Source organism: Talpa europaea, assembly GCF_964194135.1.
Source record: "Talpa europaea genome assembly, chromosome: X".
Taxonomy (NCBI): Eukaryota; Metazoa; Chordata; class Mammalia; order Eulipotyphla; family Talpidae; genus Talpa; species Talpa europaea.
Window position 1 is genome coordinate 16,022,230 of NC_140081.1, and position 26,399 is coordinate 16,048,628.

General features: G+C 42.1%; 1 pseudogene across 1 annotated transcript in view; it reads right to left on the reverse strand.

Annotated features, from left to right (window-relative positions):
- Positions 1-12,357: 12,357 nt before the first annotated feature.
- The window catches only part of LOC311187463 (L-lactate dehydrogenase A chain-like), a 124,849-nt pseudogene continuing 110,807 nt past the window's right edge, over positions 12,358-26,399 (reverse strand). Inside the window, exon 3 of the transcript in view lies at positions 12,358-13,128. The product of the transcript in view is annotated as an L-lactate dehydrogenase A chain-like (transcript). The remainder of the gene's footprint in view (positions 13,129-26,399) is intronic.

Here is a 26,399-nt window from a genome sequence, read left to right on the forward strand (position 1 = left end):
ACAGATCTCTGTGATCAGACAATCTCATGCTATCAGTAGTCACTTGCATTATTCCCATTTGTTCATCCCCTCACCCGAAGAATTAAGTTGATCGGATATTCAAGAATCATAACTTTATTTTAGGTAGCTTAAGAAAAAAAGAATTCAAGTGGACCTAAGACTGTGCCTGTGATACAATATAATGTTTATATCCATTATTTTTTAAGAAGTACCCACTGGCAATTAAGAATATACTATGAGGGTCCCCCTGGTGGTGCAGGGGTTAAGTATCTGTGCTCTCAAACTATCGCCAGCCACTGAGGCATGAGTTCGATCCCTGGCCAGGGAGCTAACCCACATGGCACAGCAGACCTCTCCAGTCTCGCCTGCTGCTCCCCTCAGCAGTGTATTTCAGTGAATCCACCTGTTCTGCTCCCCACTGTCTCTGGTGAAATCCTCTCACCCCCTACCCCGCATCTCTGGCCTACACCCTAGCTCTTCTATGCAAAAAATAAAATCCTTAGTCTCAAAAAAATTAAAATTATAAAATTAAATTAAATTCCCTGTGTGTGAAAAGTTGAAGAAAGTACACCATTTAACAGCCTGTGGCAATGAGTGCCTGGGATAAGACAGTCCATGGGGTTGTAGATTTTTTTTTGTGTTCTTTTAATGGAATTCATGGAAAAGAGAATGACTTTTTTTTTTTGCTGTTACAAATTCTCTCGCGTGTGGAAACTTTATATATTTTAATGAAACACTTTGGCATGCCTTGTATATCTCTAAGAAAACATTTATATTATGAAAGTTTTATCAGTATTTCTGATTTCACATTCTGAACCACCCAGTATAAATTCCATGGGGGACGGGGAGCAATTCACAAAAAAACATGTAAGACAGTTGAAAATTATGCTTTACCAGCAGCAGTGTCTTCTTCACAAGAAACTAGTCACTGCCAGATTTTGTGACTTGAACAATTAAAATCATCTATGTATAAAAAGTACAAATTCTAATATTTATTATAAATTATTTTTAAAAGTAAAGTGTTTCTAGCCAATTAGACACAAGCAGCAAAGAAGTGTCAGTAAGTTAAAAAAAAAAAAAAAGCTGGCTGGTATGCTCCTTTCATTGTGCCTGGACAAAGGCACATTATAAATACCACCAAAAATTGGAGGTAAGTGTAATTATATACATTATACATTATATATTATATTTAAGGGAACTGAGGGTCTGGAGACATGAGTATTGTGCTAAGGGTCACAGGAAGTTGTTCTGCCTTTTTTTTTTTTTAACTTTTTTACTTTCATGTATATAAGCACAGGATACAGTCAGAAGTGCGGGAGGGTGAGAGAATTCACCAGAGCCAGAGCGGGGAGCAGAGCAGGCAGACTGACAAAGTACACTGCTGAGGGGAGCAGCGGGCTGCAGAAGAGGTCTGCGCGCCATGCGGGACCCTCGCCCGGTGGCCAGGGATCAAATCGGCGCTGCACAGGCTGCAGGCAGCTTCACAACTCAGCGTTCAACCACTGTGCTACCAGGGGAGGCCCCCAAATTCAGTCTTGTTCTTATTTGTTACAGAGTTTCCCCACTCTGCTGGTCATTTGAGGAAAGTGTAGTCCTGTTTCCCTCCCAAAACACATGAGAGAAACCTCCTCTGGTGTTCTCAGGTCCTCTAGCTAAACTGCCCTGCATCATTACAAGGGAGGATGACCTCTTGGGGTTGATTAAATGCTTGACTAGCTGCTGTAGGTATGTGATGATGGGGACAGGAACTAGATGTACTATTAATTAAAGAACAGAGATTGGAGAACCTCTGAGATGCTCCTTTGTATGGGGCCCTGTTTCTTGCCTCTCATACAGAAGACAGTCCCCTCTCAGGGGGAAGATAGACTCTGCAAATGTCAGATCTGCCTCATGCTATGTAAAAATACCCCTTATCTGGCGCCCCACTAATCTTCCCATGAAAATATTTACACCCATCACTCTAATTCCCTTCAATTGATCCCAGACCTCTTTCTGAGATTGAAGGAGTCCAGCTCTTCATCTTTGCTTTTAGTGGTGATGCTAACATAATGTTAGGTCATCCAGGTCCTTGGCTTTTGTTATGATGCCAAGATTCTGGATGTAGGAAGATTCGGGATATAGGGGCCTCCCATCTCCAGCCAGGGAGCTGACCCACAAATGGCACAGCAGACCTCTCCTGTATCACCTGCTGTTCCCCTCAGCAGTGTGTTTCAGTAAACTGTTCTGTCCCCCATTCTGTCTCTTGTTAGTCTTCTCATCACCCTGTACCTCTGGTGTACACCCCAATTATTCTATGCAAAAAAAGTCTAAAAAAAATCCTGCATGTAAAAAAAGGAAAATAAATCAACAAAATCCTCTTTTTCTCTCTCAAAAAAACTCAGTCTCGAACATGAAGAGTCTGTGCCTTTGAAACCCCACATGTTATCGAGAAGGGAGGGAAGCGCAGAACCCTGCTCCCCTCCCCCGCCCACAAAGTCAGCACTCTCTGACCAGCAGAGAGGAGGGAAACAACAAACCAAAACGGCCAACAAGAAAAACAGACGCAGCAAGCGGGAATGTGAGTGGAAAGGAACTATTTCAGCCACCACACCCCGTGAACGGGAGCTGTGGAGAACCCTGCAGGATCCGCCGCGGAGGTGAGCTCCAGGCACCATTAAAGAGAGCCCCGCCCCCCAGGAGGAGACCAGCACCAGCACACAGCCCCGGCCACCCGGTAAGCTTGCACGGAAAGCGGCGCACTGGAAAAGCAGACGCGGATCCGGATCGGATCACAGCTGCCCAGGTCCCCGCGCCTGTGACCTAGGCTTGCGGGGAGACCGCGGAGTCCCTCCCTGAGTGAGCAGGAACAAGGCGCCCAGGCAGGGAAGCGGGATTCAAAAGGCGCCATTCCCGCGCCACTGATCTGGGCTACAGCCCGCATCCTGGAACTGAGGGCTTTGGAACTGAGACCCGGGGCACGAAATTAGGGGCGTGGGTTCCCCACGATGGTGGGGCACAAGGCAGACACAGCACCCCAAAGCCGTGGAGGTGTACCCTACCATCCCCGCTCTGCTCCCTGTCTCACGGGGTGGAAAATCAGCTCCCCAAGGGCTCTAGGAGAGATCTCTGGCGCCACCTAGCGACTTGAAGCCAGCAGAGGCTCCTGAAGGAGCTAGTGGCCAGCTGGGGAGTTAGCCAATACCGGGCCCCTTCCGAACAAGTAGTCTGAGCCCACAGGGAGAGCGAGCACCCACAGCCGAGGCAGACCAGGCGCGCAGAAGAGAGTGCCTGAGACCAGATGCGCAAGGAGTGTGTCCCACATCACCATTTTAGAACAGGGACATTTCTTCAGTAAAGACTACCTGCAGAATGCTTCCTCAGGAGCCAGAGGTGAGCGGGGGAAGTTCGCCCATGCCAGACCCCCTCTGGCCTGCAGTCCAAGCCCAGAGGGGGAGCAGGAACCCACCGCCGGGGCAGACCAGGCGCACAGGGGAGTGTGTCCCCACATCGGCATTTTAGAACAGGGACCTTTCTCCAGTAAAGACTGCTTGAAACTGACAGATGACTCCTGGAGGAACCAGAGGGGAGCAGAGAAGCCCACCCAAGATGCCGGCCAGTCCCAACAACACAGTGTCCCAACGCATACGGCAAATTAGAAAACAGACAGTAGGGAGGAGAAGAACCACACGCAACCTAGCAACTCTCCAGAGAAAAAGCACACCACAAAATGAAAACCAGCCCCCAGATTGCAACGACAATAACTTGGAAGAATTTCTGAGCCTTCCAGAAAGAGAATTTAAAATTGCCGTGATTAAAAAACTGACAGAAGTCATAAAGGAAAACAATGATAAGGGAAAAATAATCAACGATCAGAAGAATGCAATTGAGTCCCTAGAGAGGGAAAACAATGGTCAGAAGAAAGAAATTGAGTCCCTAAAGAGGGAAGTAAAAGAAATGCACGAGATCAAAGAATTAATGGAAGAACTAAAGAATTCTGGGAAAAGCAATGAAAGCAGAATAGATGAAATGGAAGAACAAATAAGTAATCTTGAAGACACAGAAATAAAAAGAACCAAAACAGAAAAGGAAAGAGAAGTACGAAGGAAAAAGAACGAGGAAAGACTTCGGGAACTATCTGACTCCATGAGGAAAGGAAATATAAGAGTTATAGGAATACCAGAAGGAGAGGAGAGAGATGTAGGAACAGAGAAAATATTCAAAGAGATAATTGAAGAGAACTTCCCAAATGTGAAGAAGGAGCTAAAAATTGATATACAAGAAGCAAGAAGAACACCAAACTTCCACGACGAAAGGAAAAATACAGCAAGACACATAATAGTAAAGCTCCCAAGAATCCAGGACAAGGAAAAAATAATGAAGCTGGCAAGAGGGAAGAAATAGATAACATTCAAAGGAAAACCAATCAGGCTGACATCAGACTTCTCCGAAGAAACAATACGGGCAAGGAGAGAGTGGAGGGACATAGTCAACAGACTCCAAGAAAACAGATGCCAACCAAGAATACTCTATCCCGCAAAGCTCTCCTTCCTCTTTGAAGAAAGAATATAGACCTTCCCAGACAAACAGAAACTCCGGAATTTCATTGCAACTAAACCCCCACTCCAAAAAATACTACAAGGAGTCCTAAAGCCAGAACCTCAGAGGGACGAATAACAATGAAAGAAGGCCAAAAAAAAAAAGTTATTAAAAGAATAAATAAATAAAATCAAAGGAAAGACAAACACAATGGCAAATACAGATGTTAACATGTCAATATTAACTCTAAATGTAAATGGACTAAACTCTTCAATAAGAAGACACAGAGTTGCAGCCTGGATTAAGAAACAAAACCCAACCTTTTGCTGTCTCCAGGAAACACATTTAGCTACAAAAGATAAAAATAGGCTCAAAGTCAAAGGACTGAAAACAATCCTACAAGCAAATGGACCAAAAAAGAAAGCAGGAACAGCAATACTTATATCAGATAAAACAGATTTCAAACTCAAAAAGATAAAAAGAGACCCCAATGGTCACTACATTATGATCAAGGGGACAATACTTCAAGAAGAAATAACACTAATTATCATATACTCACCAAACGAAGGAGCACCAAAATATATCAGACAACTGTTGTCCTCTCTGAAAACAGACATCAGAGAAAACACATACGTAGTGGGAGACTTCAACACACCACTATCAACAATGGATAGATCAACAAGACAAAAAATAAGTAAAGAAACCAAAGCTCTAAATAAGGACCTAGAGCAATTGGGCTTAACAGACATCTATAGAACACTAAACCCCAAAAAAACGGAGTACATATTTTTCTCAAGCGCACACGGATCATTCTCCAGGATCGATCACATACTGGGGCACAAGACAAACATCAACAGATACACCAAGATTGAAATCATATCAACCATCTTTTCTGACCATGAAGGCATCAAACTAGAAATAAACCATAAAAAGAAGCCAAGGAACTTTCCTACCTCATGGAGATTAAAAACCACACTACTGGAAGACCACTGGACTAATGAGGAGATCAAAGAAGAAATTAAAAAATTTTTTGAATTGAACGACAAGGAGGACACCAATATCCTAAATGTATGGGATGAAGCAAAAGCAGTAATAAGAGGAAAATATATAGCAATAGAAGCTCACATCAAGAAACAAGAAAGAACGCAAAGAAACAACCTAATCTCAAAGCTCAAAGATCTAGAAAAAGAACAACAAAAAAACCCCAAAACCAGTAGAAGAAAAGAAATAATAAAAACCAAAGCAGAAATAAATGAAATTGAAACTAAAAAAACAATCCAAAAGATCAATGAAAACAAGAGCTGGTTCTTTGAAAAAATCAATAAAATAGACAAACCCCTAGCCAGGCTCACAAAGGAAAAAAGGGAGAAAGCACAAATAAACAGGATCATCAATGAAAGAGGAGAAATCACAACGGACACAGCAGAAATCAAAAGAATAATCAGTAACTACTATGAACAGTTATATGGAAACAAGTTTAACAATCTAGAGGAGATGGACAAATTCCTACAACTCTACAATCACCCAAAGCTAGATAAAGAAGAAATAGAACACCTAAACAGACCAATTACAATTAGCGAAATTGAAATGGTAATCAAAAACCTCCCCAAAAACAAAAGCCCAGGACCTGATGGATTTACAAATGAATTCTACCAAACATTCAGAGACGAATTAGTGCCTATCCTTCACAAACTCTTCCAAAAAATTGAGAAGGAAGGGACAATACCAAACACGTTTTATGAAGCCAACATTACACTAATACCAAAACCGAACAAGGACAACACAAAAAAGGAAAACTACAGGCCAATCTCCCTAATGAACACTGATGCAAAAATCCTCAATAAAATTTTAGCTATCAGAATCCAACAATGTATCCATAAGATAATTCACCACGACCAAGTTGGATTCATTCCAGGGGCACAAGGATGGTTTAACATCCGAAAATCAATCAACGTTATCCAACACATCAACAAAAAGAAATATAAAAACCATATGATAATATCAATAGATGCTGAGAAAGCTTTCGACAAAGTGCAACACCCATTCATGATAAAAGCCCTTGAAATTCTTGGGATACAAGGAACATACCTCAACATCATAAAGGCCGTCTATGACAAGCCAACAGCCAGTATCATTCTCAATGGTGAAAAGCTGAAAGCTATTCCATTAAGATCTGGAATAAGACAAGGATGTCCACTCTCACCACTGCTTTTCAATATAATACTGGAAGTCCTAGCCAGGGCAATAAGACAAGAGAAAGACATCCAAGGAATCCAAATAGGAAAAGAAGAAGTCAAACTATCACTATTTGCAGACGATATGATATTATACATAGAGAACCCCAAAAACTCCACAGAAAAGCTAATTCAACTTATCAATCAATTCAGTAAAGTGGCAGGATACAAAATCAACACGCAAAAGTCAGTAGCCTTCCTATACACAAACAATAAATCTGAAGAAGAAGAAATCAAAAAAACCATCCCTTTTGTTATTGAAACAAAAAAAATCAAATATTTGGGAATAAATCTAACAAAAGAGGTAAAGGACCTATACAAAGAAAACTATAAAACACTGTTAAAAGAAATAGAAGAAGACACAAAGAAATGGAGAGACATCCCCTGCTCATGGATTGGAAGAATAAACATTATTAAAATGGCCATCCTTCCAAAAGCAATATACAGATTCAATGCTATTCCAATCAAAATTTCAATGTCATTCTTCAAAGAAATAGAACAATTATTGATGAAATTCATATGGAATCACAAAAAACCCTGAATAGCCAAAGCTCTCCTGAAAAAAAAAAGAAGGGAATGGAGGCATCACACTCCCAGACTTCAAACTATACTACAAAGCCATAATCATCAAAACTGCATGGTATTGGAACAAGAACAGACATACAGACCAATGGAATCGAATAGAAAATCCAGAAATAAACCCACAGATTTATGGTCAACTAATCTTTGACAAAGGAGCAAAGAATATGCATTGGAGCAAAGAAAGTTTGTTCAATAAATGGTGCTGGGAAAACTGGGTCGCTACATGCAAAAGAATGAAGCTTGACCACTACCTCACACCATACACAAAAATCAACTCAAATTGGATTAAAGAACTAGACATAAGACCTGAAACCATAAAATATATAGAAGGAAATATAGGCGAAACACTACGTGATTTGCACATCAAAGACATCTTTACAGACACATCACCCAAAGCAGTGATAGTGAAGGCAAAGATAAACAGCTGGGACTACATCAAATCAAAGAGCTTTTGCACAGCAAAAGAGACAATAACAAAAACAAAGAGAAACCCCACCAACTGGGAGAACATTTTTGCACCCAACTCTAATGATAAAGGACTGATCCCAAAAATCTGCAAAGAGCTGATGAGACTCAACAACAACAAAGAAAATAATCCAGTCAAAAAATGGGCAGAAGAGCTAAAAAGAAACTTCTCTGAAGAGGAAATGCAAATGGCCAACAGGCATATGAAAAAATGTTCAACATCACTTGTCATCAGGGAAATGCAAATCAAAACTACCATGAGATACCATCTTACACCAGTGAGAATGGCACATATTAAAAAAACTAGCAACAACAAATGTTGGCGAGGGTGTGGAGAAAAAGGAACTCTTCTGCACTGTTGGTGGGAGTGCAAACTGGTCCAACCACTGTGGAAAGCTGTGTGGAGATTTCTGGACCTACTAAACATAGAGCTTCCATATGATCCAGCAATTCCACTCCTAGGTATTTACCCAAAGGACACAGAAACATCCATTCCAAAGAACACCTGCACCCCTATGTTTATAGCAGCACTGTTTACAATAGCTAAGCTTTGGAAACAACCCAAATGCCCAAAAATAGATGACTGGATCAAGAAGATGTGGTACATATATACCATGGAATATTACTCAGCATTCAAAAAAGATAAACACATGCAATTTGCAGCAACATGGATGGCGCTGGAAGGGATCATGCTCAGCGAAATAAGCCAAAAAGAAAAAGAAAAATATCGGATGGTCTCACTCATAGCAGGAATCTAGAAAACTTAAATAAGGGACCAGGAAAATGAATAACTATAAGAAAGTGAAAATCAAAATCAACAAAAAACTATGAACCAGAGACACTTTTAGGGGGGCGGGGGCGGGAGGGGAGGGATTGGGGTCAGAATGGGGGGCTGCAATTGTATGGGGAATATAACAATAAAATTTATATAAAAAAATAAATAAATAAATAAATAAACCCCACATGTTATCATTACAGCTGAATTTAATGCAGTACATACACATGTTGATTCTCAATGATACACATCTACAATTATATAATGTTTTAAAATGCAACATTACTTCAATTTTTTAAAAAAAAAAATCCTTTTTGGAAACTCAATTTGTTCTTTTTTTCCTGAGATCTTTTGTGTCCTCCCTTCCCTGGGACAAATAAATACCTTACTAAACACTATGGACTCAATGGAAGGGGAAGAATGTATAAGAGGTAGGGAAAAGGTGAAGAAAATCAATATAGGTGAGTAAAACCCAAATGTCATCGAGGGTGACAAATCACAGATTCCATCCAATATTAGTCCCCATCATAAGTGGTGAATATTGGCACTCATCAAAGTATCACTCCAAACGGTAACAAGTTGGGGCCTCCCTGGAGGTACACGGGGTTAAGATGCAACCTGTGAAGCTATTCGCAGCCACTGGAGCACAAGTTCAATCCCCAGCCAGGGAGCTACCCACATGGTGCAGCAGACCTCTTCTGGCTCACCCACTGTTCCCCTCGGCAGTGTATTTCAGTCAATCTGCCTGTTCTGTTCTCCACTCTGTCTCTGGTGAATCCTCTCATCCCCCCACACCTCTGGCCTGTACCCCACTACTTGTATGCATAAATAAATAAATAAATCTTTAAAGAAACAAACTATAACAAGTTGACTGATAGTAACAATGAAACAATGGCAGAATCATTATCACGTCAGAAAACTAAATGGACAGTAACATAATGTTGTCACTACTGGTTTGCTTTTTGCAAATTATCTTCCAATTATTTACCAGTGCTTATAAGCACATGTTGCTATTAGTCCCTTCTTTGTTGTGACCAAATTTTTATAATAAAATTCCATTAATAAGGGTTAGCTGAGTGAGTCTCTGCATCTTTAAACATGAAAGAGCCTAAATAATTCAGGCATACTCTAAATCCATTATTTTAATACAATGCCTCAGTGCAGCTAAATAAATAAGTGAGGAAATTAAAAGACTCATAAGAGGCTATTTTGCTCAACTCCACACAAACTGAAAATTTGGGATAAGGTAGATAATTTTCTAGGAAAATAAAATTTACCAAACTAATCTAAAGAAAAGAAAGCATAGGGCCTCCCCGGTGGCGCAGCGGGTTGAGCGCAGCGCTGTGAAGCTGTCTGTAGCCTCTGAGACACTGGTTCGATTCCCACCAAGGGAGATTCCCACATGATGTGACAGACCTCTCCTGACTCACCCGCTGCTCCCCTCGGCAGTGTACTACTGTCCATCTGCCTGTTCTGCCCCCTGCTCTGTCTCTGGTGGCTTCTCTCACACTCCCACTTGTATAAATAAATACATCCTTTTTAAAAAGAAAAGAAAGCATCAAAAATGTTGAATTTCTATAGAAGAATTAAGGAGGGAATTTTACCCAATGGCTATTTCATGAAGCAGTAGTAAGAATAGGGATGTCAATTTGGCTTCTACAGGGGCCTTCCTGGTGACTCAGGTCTTAAGTCTCAGTGCTATCTCAGCAAGGGCCTGAGTTCTATCCCAGGCCAGGGAGCTACCCACATAGCGCAGCAGACCTCTCCTGTCTCGCCTGCTGCTCCCCTAGCAGTGTATTTCAGTGGATCCACCTTTTCTGCTCCCCACTCTGTATCTAGTAAATGCTCTGACGGCCCTCACCCCCCCACACACACACCTCTGGCCTACACTCCAGTTCTTCTACGCAAAAATAACAACTTAAAAAAAATCTGGCTTCTCCAAAAAGCACAGGTCAAGTCTTGAAGTGCGTAAGATCTACTAGACAATGGTCTGTGACGGATAAAGTGCGATGGAGCAAGAGAAGGCAGGGAGAGGCTTCAGACCTCAATGCAGAGCTGTGGAAAGAGAAGAAAGAAGATCCAGGAGAAAGAGCCTCAGACTAGAGTGCACAGACTACAGTACCAGGTCAACCGAAAGTCAAGCAGAAGTTGCCTCTTAGAGGAGCCCCACCCCTGGCAGAAATGACCAATTTCTAGCCTGGTTCTCACCTGTGTAAAAACATTTTTCCAGAAAGTCTTTTCAACCTAGCCTATGTCACTTTGTCTCTCCTTACCAAACCATTCTGGTCAGCATAGCAGCAGGTGATACTATATTCTCTATGATCTTATAAAAACGTTTCCCTAATTTTCTCTCCGTCAGAAGCTATTGCCCCATTTCTGTGTTCTCTTGGGCAGCAAAACTTCTCCAAAAATGATCTCTATGTTCACTATAGTTAACTTTCCTCTAGTTTTCTCTTAAAACCAATTCATTTGATTTTATATCCCACCATTCCAACAAAAATACATTCATCAAGTTCATTGATGAATCATCTTCAAGTAACATAAATATGTGTGTAGGTATTTGTGTAATTACAAAATAATCTAGATTTTATTGCTAACATAAGTCTACTAAATGAAATCTAAGATGTCTTTGATGTCGTCTTGTCTTTCAGATATATCCTACTGGGAAGGCAGTGAAAATACTTTTATTTCAAGCTTGAAATAATTCACAGCTCCATGGTTATACCACCGACTAGATTTACAGGTCATTTGTTTCTGTTTCTTTTTTTATTTTTTAAAAAGATTTATTTATTTACTTATACAAGCACTGGGTACAGTCAGAAGCATGGGAGGGTGAAAGAATTCACCAGAGCCAGAGAGGGGATCAGAACAGGCTGACTGACGAAGTACACTGCTGAGGGGAGCAGCGGGCGGCAGGGGAGGTCTGCGCACCATGTGGGACCCTCACCGGCGGCCGGGGATCTAACTGGCGCTGCAGAGGCTGTGGGCAGCTTCACAGCCAAGCGCTCAACTGCTGTGCCACCAGGGGAGGCCCACTTTTTTATTTTTATAACTCTCTTGTTTTTACTTTTTGACTCAATATTGTTTTTAAATTTACATGGTCCTAAGTCAAAATTATAAAATATTGTATATTGAAAGGTCTAGTTTCCATTTCAGCCTCTTTCACCCATTTTGTAGTCATTTTCATTATTTCATAGTCAGTTTAGTTGTTAATAAAACAAAGCTTTATTTTTAAAGCATAACCAAATGGATTCTCATATGTCACTCACTATCTTACAAAACATTTGTATAGTGAACATTTTCCTCTGACCTTGCCTCTTGCCTGCCTACCTTTATTGTTTTTTTGGTTTTTTTGCACTTGTCCAGGTTTACCTGGTGTTTTGCAATTGGTATATCACTCAGATAGCTGGTTACATCATTTATATGTATTATTTTTTTTGTTTTTTTCCTGCTTCTTTTTTTTTTAAGATTTATTTATTTATTTATACATACAAGCACTGGGTACAGTCAGAAGCGCCGGAGGGTGAGAGTATTCACCAGAGCCAGAGCGGGGAGCAGAGCAGGCAGAAGGAACGAAGTACACTGCTGAGGGGAGCAGCGGGGGCAAGAGAGGTCTGCGCACCATGTGGGACCCTCCTCCGGTGGACTGGGAGCAGCTGGGGATTGAACCGGAGTTGCAGAGGCTGCGGGCAGCTTCGCAACCCAGCGCTCAACCCCTGCACCACTGGGGAGGCCCTATATGTATTATTTTTATATCCTGTGGCATTATACATGTTTTGATACATATCATATGCAAAATGATGGTTTAGAAGAGTTGTGCAATATTGGAGATTTACATTTGGATTGCAAGATGTGACTGACAGATATGCCAGTGGCCCAGGATGTGTAACCCTCAGTTTGATGACCTGTTTGCGAACCACTTTCCTGTGGTTCTTATCTGCATCAGTGCCTAAAACAGGGTGCAGATCCTGCACCAGAAACATCCCCTCCACTCCACTCCAAATAGACCCAGTAGAGTCTCCATGTTCCCCATCATGACACCTTAATGGGTCAACTCCCTGCCTTCCCCCCTTTAGGTAACAGAACTGGGCTGAATCTAGATTTCTACCACTTCCAATAACACAATTTTTAGGAAAGCCACTTATCTTCCAAGCTGCATAGATCAAGATATACACTGGACGGGAAACAACAAGCAACTTGCAGTGTGGGCTGTATTTTACAACATTAGGAGTGGTGAATTTAAAGATGTTACACAGGACCAAATTAAGACAGCTTTCTCCCTTTTTGGTGATGTGCTCCAGCTGTGATGATTGGAGTTTGCAGCCACATTAGTCTTTGCCAGAGACAACTTTTGGTGTTCTAAGGAAAAGGCTGCCGCGTTGGAGATCCATCATCTCTCCCTTCAATTTGTCTTCCAGGAAGTCAACAAGAACAAGTTCATCTACCAAATCCTTCATTAAGTTACCAATGGCACAGGTCATGCCACACTACCAACCCCAACAACCATAATCCTATTCTGAGGGACATATTCTTCCTTAATAAGATTTTGGGGCCTCCCTGGTGGTGCAAGGGGTTAAATCTCAGCACTATGAAACTATCACCAGCCACTGCCGCACAAGTTCGATACCCCGCCAGGGAGCTGACCCACATGGCGCAGCAGACCTCTCCTGTCTCACCCGCTGCTCCCCTCAGCAGTGTATTTCAGTCAATCTGCCTGTTCTGTTACCCACTCTGTCTCTGGTAAATCCTCTCACCCCCCACACCTCTGTCCTGTACCCCTGTTCTCGTATGCAGAAATAAACAAATCTTAAAAAAAAATAAGTTTTTGAATCAGCTGACCGTTTAGAGTTGCTATATTGGACTCAGAAGCAATAGGAATCCAGAGTGCACCAAGGATGGGTGTGGGTGATGGGCAGCTTTGAATCCCGAAGGCAGTTGCTCCAGAACTCCCAACTTCCTTCCTTCTTTCCTTTCTCCCTCCCTCTTTCTTTCATGCAACATGTCTTATAAATCATTCCATAGAAAGGTAAAGCTATCAGACTTATTCCTCCCCTCTCAACTCATCTTTCTACCCTGCTACAGAGCACTCTGTTTTATAGCTGTAGCATGCTTATTCAAACAGTGCACATTTAATGGACTTTTGAAAGATTTAAGTCTTTTTGTCTTACAAAGAGTGCTACAATAAAAACCCTTGTGTTAAGAAGAACAATCCTTCAATTTGCCTAGAATCAATGGGTTTCCTGAAATGTGAGACTTTCAGTGCTAATACCAGGAAAATCCTAAGCAAATCAGAACAAGTTGGCAATTCCACCATATTTCACAGAGGATTGATAATTTTTGAGACCTTTCTTTTAAAACCAGGTACAAGGTAGATCTTTCTATTTGTTCATATTCTCCTTTTCCTCCTTCCAGTGTGCTCTAAGGTTCTTTTTTCACAATGGTCTTGAACGTTTTTCATTAGGTGTGTTCCTAGGTCATTTTTCTTTTTTGACACTGCTGTAAATGAGATCTTTTCTACCTCTACATTTTTAATTGATTGTTGTTTTCATACATTCCCAAAAAGTCATTGATTTCTACACATTTAAGCTTATTTCCCAACTCCAAGTGCTGATCTAGCAGCCAGGCACCTTCCCATTGTAAGACTACTTTGCCCCAGGCATCCTGAGAATCTGTTACTGCATCTCCTCTATCTGGCTTCCCAAGGAGCAAAGAGAGAGTGATCCTGCATGCAAGTGACACATATCCCTTCTGTTCCTATTCCATTGCCTGTAGTTCAGCCAATGCCCCTGCTTACCAGCAAGGACTTAGGAAATACAGCCTTCAATTGTGCCTAGGAAGAAAAGAATAAATAAGCCTACTTTCAAGATCCACTGGAATAGAAGTACAATAGGTGCAGGGGCTTTTGAACTTTTGATTCTTTGATGAATCACAAACACCTTGAATAGCACCGAGTACACTTTAGGTGCTCATGGAAGATATGTTGACTAAATAATGTCTTTAACATGAAAATGTTTATCTATCTCACCGCACTGTGCTAAGCATTGAGGAAATACTAAATAAAGGTTTTTACGCTAAATTCAGGATAAAGGTAAAGGTGGTCACTTTTTTCTTTTTCTTTAATACTTCATGGGAGAAATTCACCAACACAATTAAATAAGAGAAAGAAAAGATTAGGTAAAATTATCCCTATTTTCAGGTGATAAAGGGATATATCTGGAAAGTTCAAGACAAACCATTTTAAAACTAGTGCAAACAAGAAGAGGATTCAACAGGAATATTTTTGGAAGTGGGGAGCAGACATTTTATATAGTATAATTAAAAGGTGTATAGAAAAAAATTTAAAAAATGGGAAGGGCCTCCCCTGGTGGCGCAGCAGTTGAGCACTGGACTATGAAGCTGCCCGCAGCCTCTGCAGAGCCAGTTTGATCCCCGGCCATCGGTGAGGGTCCCACATGGCACAACAGACCTCTCCTGCCGTGCCCGCTGCTCCCCTCAGCAGTGTACTTCGGTCCTTCTGCCTGCTCTGCTCCCTGCTCTGGCTCTGGTGAATTCTCTCACCCTCCCGCGCTTCTGACTGTACCCACTGCTTGTATAAATAAATAAATCTTTTAAAAAAATAAAAATTAAAAAACGGGAAAACCAATGTGGGGAGCACTTCCCTAATAGATACATAGCAAAACGCTTCATTTAAACTATGTAATATTGCCATAAAAATAGAAAGAATGGAACATGAATTTTAGAAATAGACATGATTCATAGAGAACTCTAGAATTTGAAAAGAAAGACATCCTAAACCATTTATTAGGAATAAATATTCAAAGAATGATGCTGGGAAAACCGGAGAGCAATCAGGGGTGGGGGGAAGGGGCTGAGCCACAGTTTGTACCTCATACAAGAGGTTAATTGCAAACAGATCAAAATTTAAATGTACAAAATATGAAAGCATAAAAGTACCAGAAATAAACATGGAGTAATACTGAAGCACTCACTATACATGTAAACATTTTTCTAACTATAAGAAAATAAGAAGCTATGATGGCTATAGTTAACATAATAGAAATCAAAACTGCCTATGGAACCCAAAATAAGTGAATGAGTTGAAAATGTGGTAATTGTTGGGCCTCCCCGGTAGCGCTGCGGTTGAGCGCTGGGTTGCGAAGCTGCCTGCAGCTTCTGCAGGGCCGGTTCGATCCCCGGCTGCTCCCTGGCCACCGGAGGAGGGTCCCACATGGCGCGCAGACCTCTCCTGCCGCCCGCTGCTCCCCTCAGCAGTGTACTTCGGTCCTTCTGCCTGCTCTGCAACCCACTCTGGCTCTGGTGAATTCTCTCACCCTCCCGTGCTTCTGACTGTGCCCAGTGCTTATATAAATAAACAAATAAATAAATAAATCTTGAAAAAAATGTGGTAATTGTTTATACCTTCTATCACTAAATATATTAGTTTGCTAACAAACTAACAGATTGTCAACCTTCTCCTACACCGTTGGTGGGACTATAGACTGGTGCAGCCCCTATGGAAAATAGTATGGAATTTTCTCAAAATATTAAAAATACACCTACTATATGTTCCAGCAATTCCTCTCCTAGGTCTCTAGCCAAAGAATACAAAAACATTAGTTCAACAGGAAATATGCACTTCCATGTTCACTGTAGCACTATTTACAATATCTAAGTTATGGAAACAACATAAATGCCCAAAAACAGGCAAGTGGATCAGGAAAACATTGTGTACATGCACAATGAAATACTATTGAGTTATTTAAAAAAAAAAAGATAAACTCTTGCCATTTGCAACAAAATGGATAGAACTGCAAGGGATCATGCTAAGTGAAATAAGTCAGAAAGAGAACATCAAATATGGTGTCACAGATAGAATACAGAGAAACACAACAAGGGGTCAGAGAAAGCCAAACTAGTAACACACCCTAGAAATCTGACTGTTGCACTTAGGCTACAGAGGGATGGGAGACAGAATAAAGTGGGGGAGGGAGCTCAGTGGAATATGGTGGAAGACCATGGGGGTTTTGGTGGTGGCTGTGGTGTGATAATAATACCTGAAAGAAGGAGGGGGGGCATCCTATACCTCTAAACCACAAAAATGTTGTAAACCAGTTACCTTAACTTAAAAATGAAAAAAAAAAAAAAAACTACCAAAATACCACAGGCTGGGGGGCTCACACAACAGAAATGTTTTTCTTAGAGTTGTGAAACCTGGAAGTCTAAGATCAAGTTGTCAGCAGGTTTGCTTTCATCTGAGGCCTCTCTCTTTGGCTTGTAGATGGTCACCTCACCTCACAAATTAACTCTCCATATTTGTGTTGTCTGCATTCTAATTCCCTTATAAATACACCATCATGGATTAGGATATATTCATATTACTTCATTTATTTTAATTACTCTCAAGGCTCTATCTCCGTACACAGTTTCATTCTGAGGTACTGGAAGCTAGGACTTCAATGCATGAATTGCGAGAGAACACAGTGTAGCCCATAACAAAAGGAAAGGATTAATGTCACTAATATATAAGGAATCTTGCCAGGAATTCACAGGGAATCCTCTTTTCCCTACCTCTTATACGCTCTGGGGTTATCATTACCAAACTCTGAAGCTCAGACCAAATCCGCCTTGGGCCTGGTTTTGTAAATAACATTTTATTAGAACAGAGCCATGCCCGTTGGTTTGTGTATTATTTAGTGTTCAGTAGTTAAGACAGAGGCCCTATGGCCCACATTGCCTAAAATATTTACTATCCAGCCCTTTCTAGAAAAAGTTTCCCAAGCTGTGGTCTCAGGCATAGACTGAAGGTTAGGAAATGTATATAGGCCAGCAGGGGATAAAAGCTGGGAAGATGGGCAGGTTGGAATATGGATTATTGTCTAATGTGCCTGGGACAGTTTCAACTTACACCTATCATCCCAGCAGACTTATTAATAAATATACACTTTTACCGTCATAAATGCCCTGGATTGAACAACAGATATGACCATTTATATGGGTTGAGAATCTGTGAATGTAATCTTATTTAGAAATAAGGCCTTTGTAGCTATAGTCAAGTTAAGATGAGGTCATTAGGGTGAGCCTTAATACAATATAGACTGTCTTATACGAAAAGGAAAATTTGTACAGAGACACGCACAGAGGAGACACCGTGTGCAGAAACAGGCACACAGACACTGCAGGAAGATGGCTGTGAGACAACGGAAGCACAAATTAAAGCGATGCACCTACAAGGCAAGGCTCGCAAGGACCACAAGACTAGCAGGGAGGATTCTCTCCCTCAGGTTTCTGAGGGAGCGCAGCCCTGTCAAACCTTTGTTTTTGGACTTTTAACCTCCACCTCTGTGAGAGAATACATTTCTATTAAGTCACTGGTTTGCAGTACTTGGTCACAGTAGCCCTCAGAAATTAATATGGTCACCCCAATTAATCAGGATTTAATATCTGAAAAAAAAGTAGCTAGGATTCAGGGATGATTATTAAACTATCCTGGGTTAAAATATGGAGAAACTAAAGGTGAGGACACCACTTAAGAGGCTATAAAAATAGAAGACACTGGAATTAATTGGGACCTTGTCGCAAACAGACTCAAGCCAATTTAGTAGGTTTTTGTTAAATGTTAGGTACTTTGCCAGTGATGAATAGTCTCCATAGACCAGATGAAAAAAAAAAAAAAAGGATTTCAAGTTATTCTCTTTTAAACTCTTATTATGTGCATTTAACTTTGGTGAAGTTTGCATCAACCTATGAATGATGTGTGAAATCCAAAGTCTGCTTAAAATGGATGGCATGCAAAGGAGGGAGGCTGATGTCAATCCTTCCTTGACAGGAGCTGGCCTCCTCTGCAGCCTCACTTCCAGGTGGTAATTTACAATTAGAATAAAGTCTCAAACCAAATTCTGCCAAACATGCAATATTTAGTAGCAAACAAACACGGCCTGTTCTTGTAAATTCATGAAGTTCTACCCCGCTGCCTTTTTAGTCCTTTGACAAGAAGCCTGTATGAAGGATTCACTTGAGGTACATGAACTACATTTCAGTGGCTAGGTTCAGCCAACTTTGGAAATGACCCCACACAATTTTTGCTAAAGGCAGCACCTGCAGTTAAATAGCACCCTAGCTGAAGACGACCACTCCGAGGGCTTCACCTCCAGGGATACCTTGTACTCTTGAAAACAAGGATCTATATATTGAAATACCACACATTTCACCCATTAAAAATACTTTTCAAAAGCTAATATGTAAATTATTAAACCTTCTTGCGTTACTCTGATGTGAGACAACTGAAGCCAAAACAGGAAAGCATACTCTAATTAGACCGTTCCAATGCTAATTAACCACACCTGAAGTGTGAATGCTTAATTAGGGCATTTCAAAGTTAACCAACAGTGTAGGATTAAACATCACTTTCTATGCCAAGGTATGAAAGTAAACTAGAGACAATAGCAGGTCTGAAGTAAGGGTGTAAGAGGGTGGCTTTTTCTTCCTAACCTCAGTTCTCTGACAAAGGAGCAGAGAAATGGGCTTACACTGGGATGTCATGAATCTAGGTGAAACTCAAAAGTGCCTGAAGGGCTCTGGTGTCTGCCTCTACTACGCCAACCATATGTGAGTGTGTGCACGAACTCCTACCTGAAGGTGAAGCAGCCTTTCAATTTCAATAGCAGTTTATTGACAATGTACATGCAGCAATCACTTTTGGATATTTTAAATTTTTTGTGACTTATTTCTGCCCTATGTATATCTGTTTAGTCTTCTTTGGTTGCTACAAAAATTAGATATATTGGGCCTCCCCTGGTGGCGCAGGTGGTTGAGCGCAGTGCTGTGAAGCTGTCCGCAGCCTCTGCAGCACCGGTTCAATCCCGGCCAGCCAGCGAGGGTCCCACACGGCGCGACAGACCTCTCCTGTCTTGCCTGCTGCTTCCCTCAGCAGTGTATTTCATCAGTCTGCCTGTTCTGTTCCCCACTCTGTCTCTGGTGAGTCCTCTCACCCTCCTGAGGCATCTGGCCTATACCCCGGTTTTTGTATAAATAAATCTTTTTTTAAAAAATTAGATATATTTGTTTGTGTTGATTTTTTTTTGTGTGTGTAACCACCCAGATTGAAATAATTGTTTTGACCTTACTCCTATCTTCTACTACTAAAAATAAGAATTGTGAAAAACATATAAAAGTTCTATTTTATAGAAGACCTAACTAGAGATGTGATCATTTTATTAATTTATTTCCTATAACATGCCTTGAAATTTCCTCACTCCATTTAACTTCCATAGGCATCTGTTCACATGTAAATAACTCCCAGGACACCTAACTTTCTTTGATGATATTTACACCAATTTTAAAGTAATTACTATACATTCTTCATTGTGAGACTTAGTAACATGGAAAAGATGGTTTTCCTGAGTTTAGTTCAGATTTGAATCATCTGCAATCAACAAGGAGCAATGTATTATATCAGTGATGATTATTGTGTCAGCTTAATACAGGGCTGACCGATAAACATCAAAAGTGAATTTGAGGGCCTCCCCTGGTGGCGCAGGCAGTTGAGTGCAGCACTGTGAAGCTGTCCGCAGCCTCCGCAGCACCGGTTCGATCCTGGCCGGTTCGATTACGGCCGGTTCAATCCTGGCTGGCCTGTGAGGGTACTACATGGCACGGCAGACCTCTCCTGTCGTGCCCACTGCTCCCCTCAGCAGTGCATTTTGTCAGTCTGCCTGTTCTGTTCCCCACTCTCTCTGGTGAATCCTCTCACCCTCCCACGAATCTTGCCTGTACCCCAGTTCTTGTATAAATAAAATAAATCTTTTTTTTTAAAAAAAGTGCATTTGAAAAACAATTTTAAATTGGGGGTGATTAAGTTTAATATGGAGATTTTAGATGGGACAATGATTTTAAGTTCCAGACGGAGTGTTATGTTTGTAGGAAAGGATATTATGCTTTTAGTATGGTGGTGTCGGGGGACCTCGGGGGGAGGTTGCAACGATGTTGAAAAGGCAATGGAGTATCATGGGGAAAAGCTCAGAATCAAGAGTGAGAACTAGAAGACCATTGCTATTATTAACTACTTAACCTTAAGCAATTCACTTAACTTCTTTGTGACTCAGCTTCCTTTTATTTAAGGATGGAGTAATTGTAACGTTACCAAGCCCACAGGATTGTTACCAGGTCCAATATGATAATGTATATATAATATCAGTTCCGTTCTTTTTTTACTATTTTCTCCATACTTCTAACTCAAACTTCAATTCTTCTATTGACTTCTCTATTACTTTCTTTTCTTACCTTGTAGGAAAGAGAAGTAGATTATTTCTACTTCTAGACTTTGTATATTTGTGTTCTACACACACACACACACACACAAAAATGGGGAAATGAACTGATAACAGATTATGGGCATCTTGCCTGAAAACATTTGCATTTGAAAATATTTTGAATCAAGTGAGCAAGTCTGTAATGGTAGATTCTTCAAATTCTACCTGAAAAAGGAACATTTCTTCCAGAAAAAGCACATAACTGAAATCACATCACAAATGTAATCATATCCCCGGCCAGGGAGGTGACCCACATGGCTCAGCGGACCTCTCCTATCTCCCCGCTGCTCCCCTCAACAGTGTATTTCATTGGATCCGCCTGTTCTGTTCCCACTCTGTCTCTGGTGGATCCTCTCACCCCCCGCAACTCTGGCCTATACCCAGTTCTTGTATGCATAAATAAATAAATCTTTTTAAAAAACATGTGTAGGGTAAGGAAAAAATGTCAGGCTTTTCTGCCCTCCCACCATCAGGATGGATGACAGAACCCTGCGGTCCTGAATGCATGCCTGATGGCGGCACCTGGAGTAGGGTGTAGGCAGAGGTAGATGGGATTCACCTGGGCTAAGACTGGGCTTTTAAGGGCGGCGTCACGGGGACCACGGGGACACCAGCAGAAGCCAAAAGCCGAAAGAGACGCCGAGAGGAAGCCAAGAACAAATGGAAGCTGAGAGGAGCAGAGAAGCAGAGAGAAGGCCAGAGAGCCCAGACAGAGTGAGGATTTGCTGGGGGCTGGGAGGACAGCCAGCCTCCCAGCACCCCTTTGTGCTGTATGCCTGGTGAACCCCAATAAAAGCCTGCAAAACCCACTGAGGACTGTGACTCCTCCTTTACCCGGTCTCCTGGATCATAGAAAACCTGCCCTGTGTCATTCCTGACCTTACAACATGTAATCATAAACTCAAAAGGAGTGTTCTCACTTCTAGACTAATAGAAAGCTGGGGGAGTGGGGAGAGAGAGAGAGAGAGAGAGAGAGAGAGAGAGAGAGAGAGAGAGAGAGAGAGAGAGAATGTGTAGGTGTGTGTAGAAAATACCTAGGATGTAGACTAAAGTGTGGGGGTTGAAAGGATTTACCAGCCAGAGTGGGGAGCAGAACAGGCAGATCTGCTGAAATACCCTGCTGAGGGGAGCAGCGGGCAAGACTGGAGAGGTCTGCTGTTCCATGGGGGTCAGCTCCCTGGCTGGGGATCAAATTCAGGCCACAGTAGCTGGAGAGAGCTTGATAGTGCTGAGACTTTAACCCCTGCACCAGCAGGGAGGCCCACAATAAGCACTTTCGGCTTCTTAAGCTACACATCTGAAACACGTGCTCAACCAAGCCTTATCCCAAAGCAGCCATAGATGCTATGTTCCATCAGAAATTCATTTACAAAAATAGGATGTGAGAGCTGGATTTGGCTCACAGGCTATAGTTTTCAGACGCTCCCACATCCTTCCTGCTTTGTCCAGTCACAGGAAAAAGTAGGTGTCCCAGGAGAAGAGGTATTGAACACCAGAACTTAATCTTTAGTTCCCATATTGCATTGGCCCCAAACAATGTGCAGAATTTTCTTGGCCTTATCTTCCCTGTACTCAGCCCCTAAGGCAAGCATGATGCCCATGAGCTGTCCTAAAACCAACTAAAATAATGATCAGGAAAAAATAGGAACAAATATTTTCCTCTAACTCTGTTTAGTGAAAGCTCAGGATCTTAGATGCAAGAGTGGGAAGCACCTGTAAACCCTGCTTGGCAACTTGGTGGTTCTACCTGTCTCGGGTAAAATGAAGGTATCTATGAATGAGGACTTTCGACGTATCTAAAACCGTGGGGATTAGCACACTAGCACTTACTGAGAACCAACTGCCTGCAGAACTGTATGGGAATGCAAAATGAGAGACACATTCCCTCAAAGACCCAACAGCCTAGTTAGGGAAGCAGAACACATACACATAAGAAAAATAGTAAACAACGCTTACAAAGCCAAACGTCAGAGAAGTATATCTTTATAAAGCAGAAGCTGACAGCATCAGTACTTCAGAGAAGACTCCATAGAAGAATAATCAGTTAGGTAAGAGATTGCAGAGGAGGCAGAGCAGAATGCCATCCCTGCCACCAATTCCTCCCAAAACAGAAGAGAAAAACCTTTTGGGACAAAGAAATGCCAATTTCATTTGTCAGAGTGCTCCCTGTAAGTCCAAAGGTGGTAAGAACTGTGAACTGCTAAAAACGAGGTGCAGTATCGGGGTGTAGGGTAAGGTAAAAATATCAGGCTTTTCTGCCCTCCCGCCATTAGGATAGATGACAGAACCCTGCGGTCCTGAATGCGTGCCTGATGGCGGGCACCTGGAGTAGGGTGTGGGCACAGGTAGATGGGATTCACCTGGGCTAAGACAGGGCTTTTAAGAGCGGTGTCACCGGGACGCAGTAGAAGTTGAGAACGAGTAGAAGCCGAGAGAAGGAGCAGCAGAGAAGCAGGAGAACGAGAGAGCCCATATAGAATGAAGACCTGCTGGGGATTGGGAGGGAGGCTGGCAGACCTCCCAGCCCCCCAGCACCCGTTTGTTGTCGAGTAAGGGTGAGGATCTGAGGACAATAACTCCTCCTTTACCCTGTCTGCTGGATCAGAAAACCTGCACTGTGCCTCTCCTGCCCTTACATGGGGCAATTAGCAAAGTCTTACTTGTTAAACACTACCTGCTCCGGCTAAAACAAAACACAGTCATTTGGGGTGGCTTGAGAACTACATCCGGGTGGCGCAGTGGGTTGAGCGCAGCACTGTGAAGCTGTCCGCAGCCTCTGCAGCGCGGGTTCAATCCTGGCTGGTTGGGGATCTACTCTCATGGTGCGGTCAACCTCTCTTGTTACGCCCGCTGCTCCCCTCAGCAGTGTATTTTGTCAGTCTGCCTGTTCTGTTCCCTGCTCTGTCTCTGGTGAATCCTCTCACCTTCCCATGCATCTGGCCTGTACTCCAATTGTTGTTGTATAAATAAATTTTAAAAAATCTTTTTTTTTTTAAAAAAAAAGAACTACAGCCCTGAAGACACAGCAGCAAGAAGTCCTTGCATCTGTTCTGCAGTTGCTAGGTTTGGGGCACACTCTGGTCTGCTGCACACATTAGGCTACAAGTCAGTCTAGTTCTGATTACTGCAAAACTATGCAAAGTCGAGTTGGTGATTGGTTGCACTTCAAGCCTGGGCGTCCTGTGGCAGGTCAGCTTTGTTTCAGTTGCATCCAGGAGGTGGACTTGACCCGGCATGCCTGAGCAGCCCCACCTGCCTCCATGTGCCTGCACTTGCCTCTAGCTTGCCCCTCAACAGCTTCCTGATTGGATTTCCCCCAGACACTGCTGGCTCCAGCTTGTCATCTTTCCTTTTTTAGATACCTCTTGCCATATTTACCAATTTGTTTCAAATTTCATACATAGTTCTTAGATCAAAAATAGATTGGCTGGGGTCTCCCTGGTGGCACAAGGGTTAAAGACAGCGCTATCAAGCTACAGCCAGCCTCTGCAGCATGAGTTCGATCCCCAGCTGGCCAGGGAGGTGACCTACATGGTGCAGCAGACCTCTCCCGTCTCGCCCAGTGCTCCCCTCAGCAGTGTATTTCAGTCAGTCTGCCTGTTCTGCTCCCCACTCTGTCTCTGCTGAATCCTCTCACCACCCCCAAACCTCTGGCTTACACCCCAGTTCTTGTATGCATAAATAAATAAATCTTTAAAAAATCACAATCAGGTCTGTTTTGTTTCAAAGATCATATTAAAAAAAAAACAGATTGGCTGGTCAACGCCCAAAATCTATTTAATCCCCCGACATCCCATTTGTTGATACTCTGTGCATTTCAACATCTACATACACGAGATTATGAAATTCTAAAAATAGTTTTTGGAATGTAACTTGAAACATTTCCTTCACATTATGTGTTTTTAATATTATATTGAGTTGAATGGGTAAAAATGCAAACTTTTCACATATAAACATTAAGCAAAACATGAGAGAGGCATAATATTCTATTAAGTTTGGATTTTAAGCCATCATATTCTACTTCCTTATCTTTTATAATGAAGAGTAGCCATCTTCTTAATCTCTTCCCAACTACAAAATTTGACTATAAAATCTGTTACTTGTTTGGGTTTTGCATGTTTATTTTTTTCCTTCCAGGAACTTGACTGAAACAGAATGTAATTCAATATCCAGGATATGTGAATTGGTTAAACTATTTGGGAGATGCTCCCCATCTCTGCATCAATGGAATAAAAGGATCAGATCAGCTTCTTGGTTTTTTTGGAATGTTCTCAAAACGTGTTTCTCAAAGTGTCACCTGTCCAAACAATAACAACATTTCCTACACCTGAAGCTTTATTTATTTATCGGAACTCTCTTCCAGACCGTTTTGTCTTCCTCCTGTGAAGTATACACATAAGATAAGCTAGGACCAGGCCTCCCTGGTGGCGCATGAGTTAAAGATAGTGCTATCAAGCTATCGCCAGCCACTGTAGCACCAGTTCGATTCCCAGCTGGCCAGGGAGAAACCCACATGGCACAGCAGACCCCTCCTGCCTCGCCTGCTGTTTCCCTCAGCAGTGTATTTCAGTCAATCTGCCTGTTCTGCTCCCCACACTCTGTGGTGAATCCTCTCACCCCTCCACCCCACACCTCTGGCTTACACCCCAGCTCTTGTATGCATAAATAAATAAATCTTTAAAAAAAATGTGCTAGGAACACCCAAAATGAATGAGACTCGAGACTATTGAGTTTACAGGACAAGTAATCACTCTGTGCCCACTGAAAAAATATTTGTTTACAAATGTTTGATTTCTGGGCCTCCCTGGTGGCACAAGGAGTTTAGACGTAACCTATGAAGCTATCCACAACCTCTGCAGCATGAGTTTGATCCCTGGCCAGACAGGGAGCAACACACATGGCGCAGCAGACCTCTCCTGTGTTGCCGGCTGCTCCCCTCAGCAGTGTACTTTGGTCAATCTGCCTGTCCTGTTCCCTACTCTGTCTTTGGTGAATCTTCTCACACACACACCTCTGGCCTGTACCCTAGCTCTTGTATGCCTAAATAAATATTTAAAAAATATTTGATTTCTGTTGAATTTATCACCATCAAACTTGCTTTGAAAATTTTTGTTGTAAAATATACAAAACAAAATTTACCATTTTTAATTATACAATTCAGCAACATTAATTTCATTTAAAAATTGGTAAAGGGCCTCCCTGATGGTGCAGGTGGTTGAGCACCACACTGTGAGGTTGTCTGCAGCCTTTGCAGTGCGGGTCGGATACCGGCCGGCCGTCGAGAATCCCACATGGCGAAGCAGACCTCTCCTGTATAGCCCGCTGCTCCCCTCAGCAGTGTATTTCATCAGTCTGCCTGTTCTGTACCCCGCTCTGTCTCTGGTGAATCCTCTCACACTCCCGCACGTCTGGCCTGTACACCGGTTCTTATATAAATAAATGTTTTTTAAAAAATAAAAGTTGGTATAATTGTCACCACTATTTCCAGAATTTTTTCATCATTACAAACAGAAACTGCAC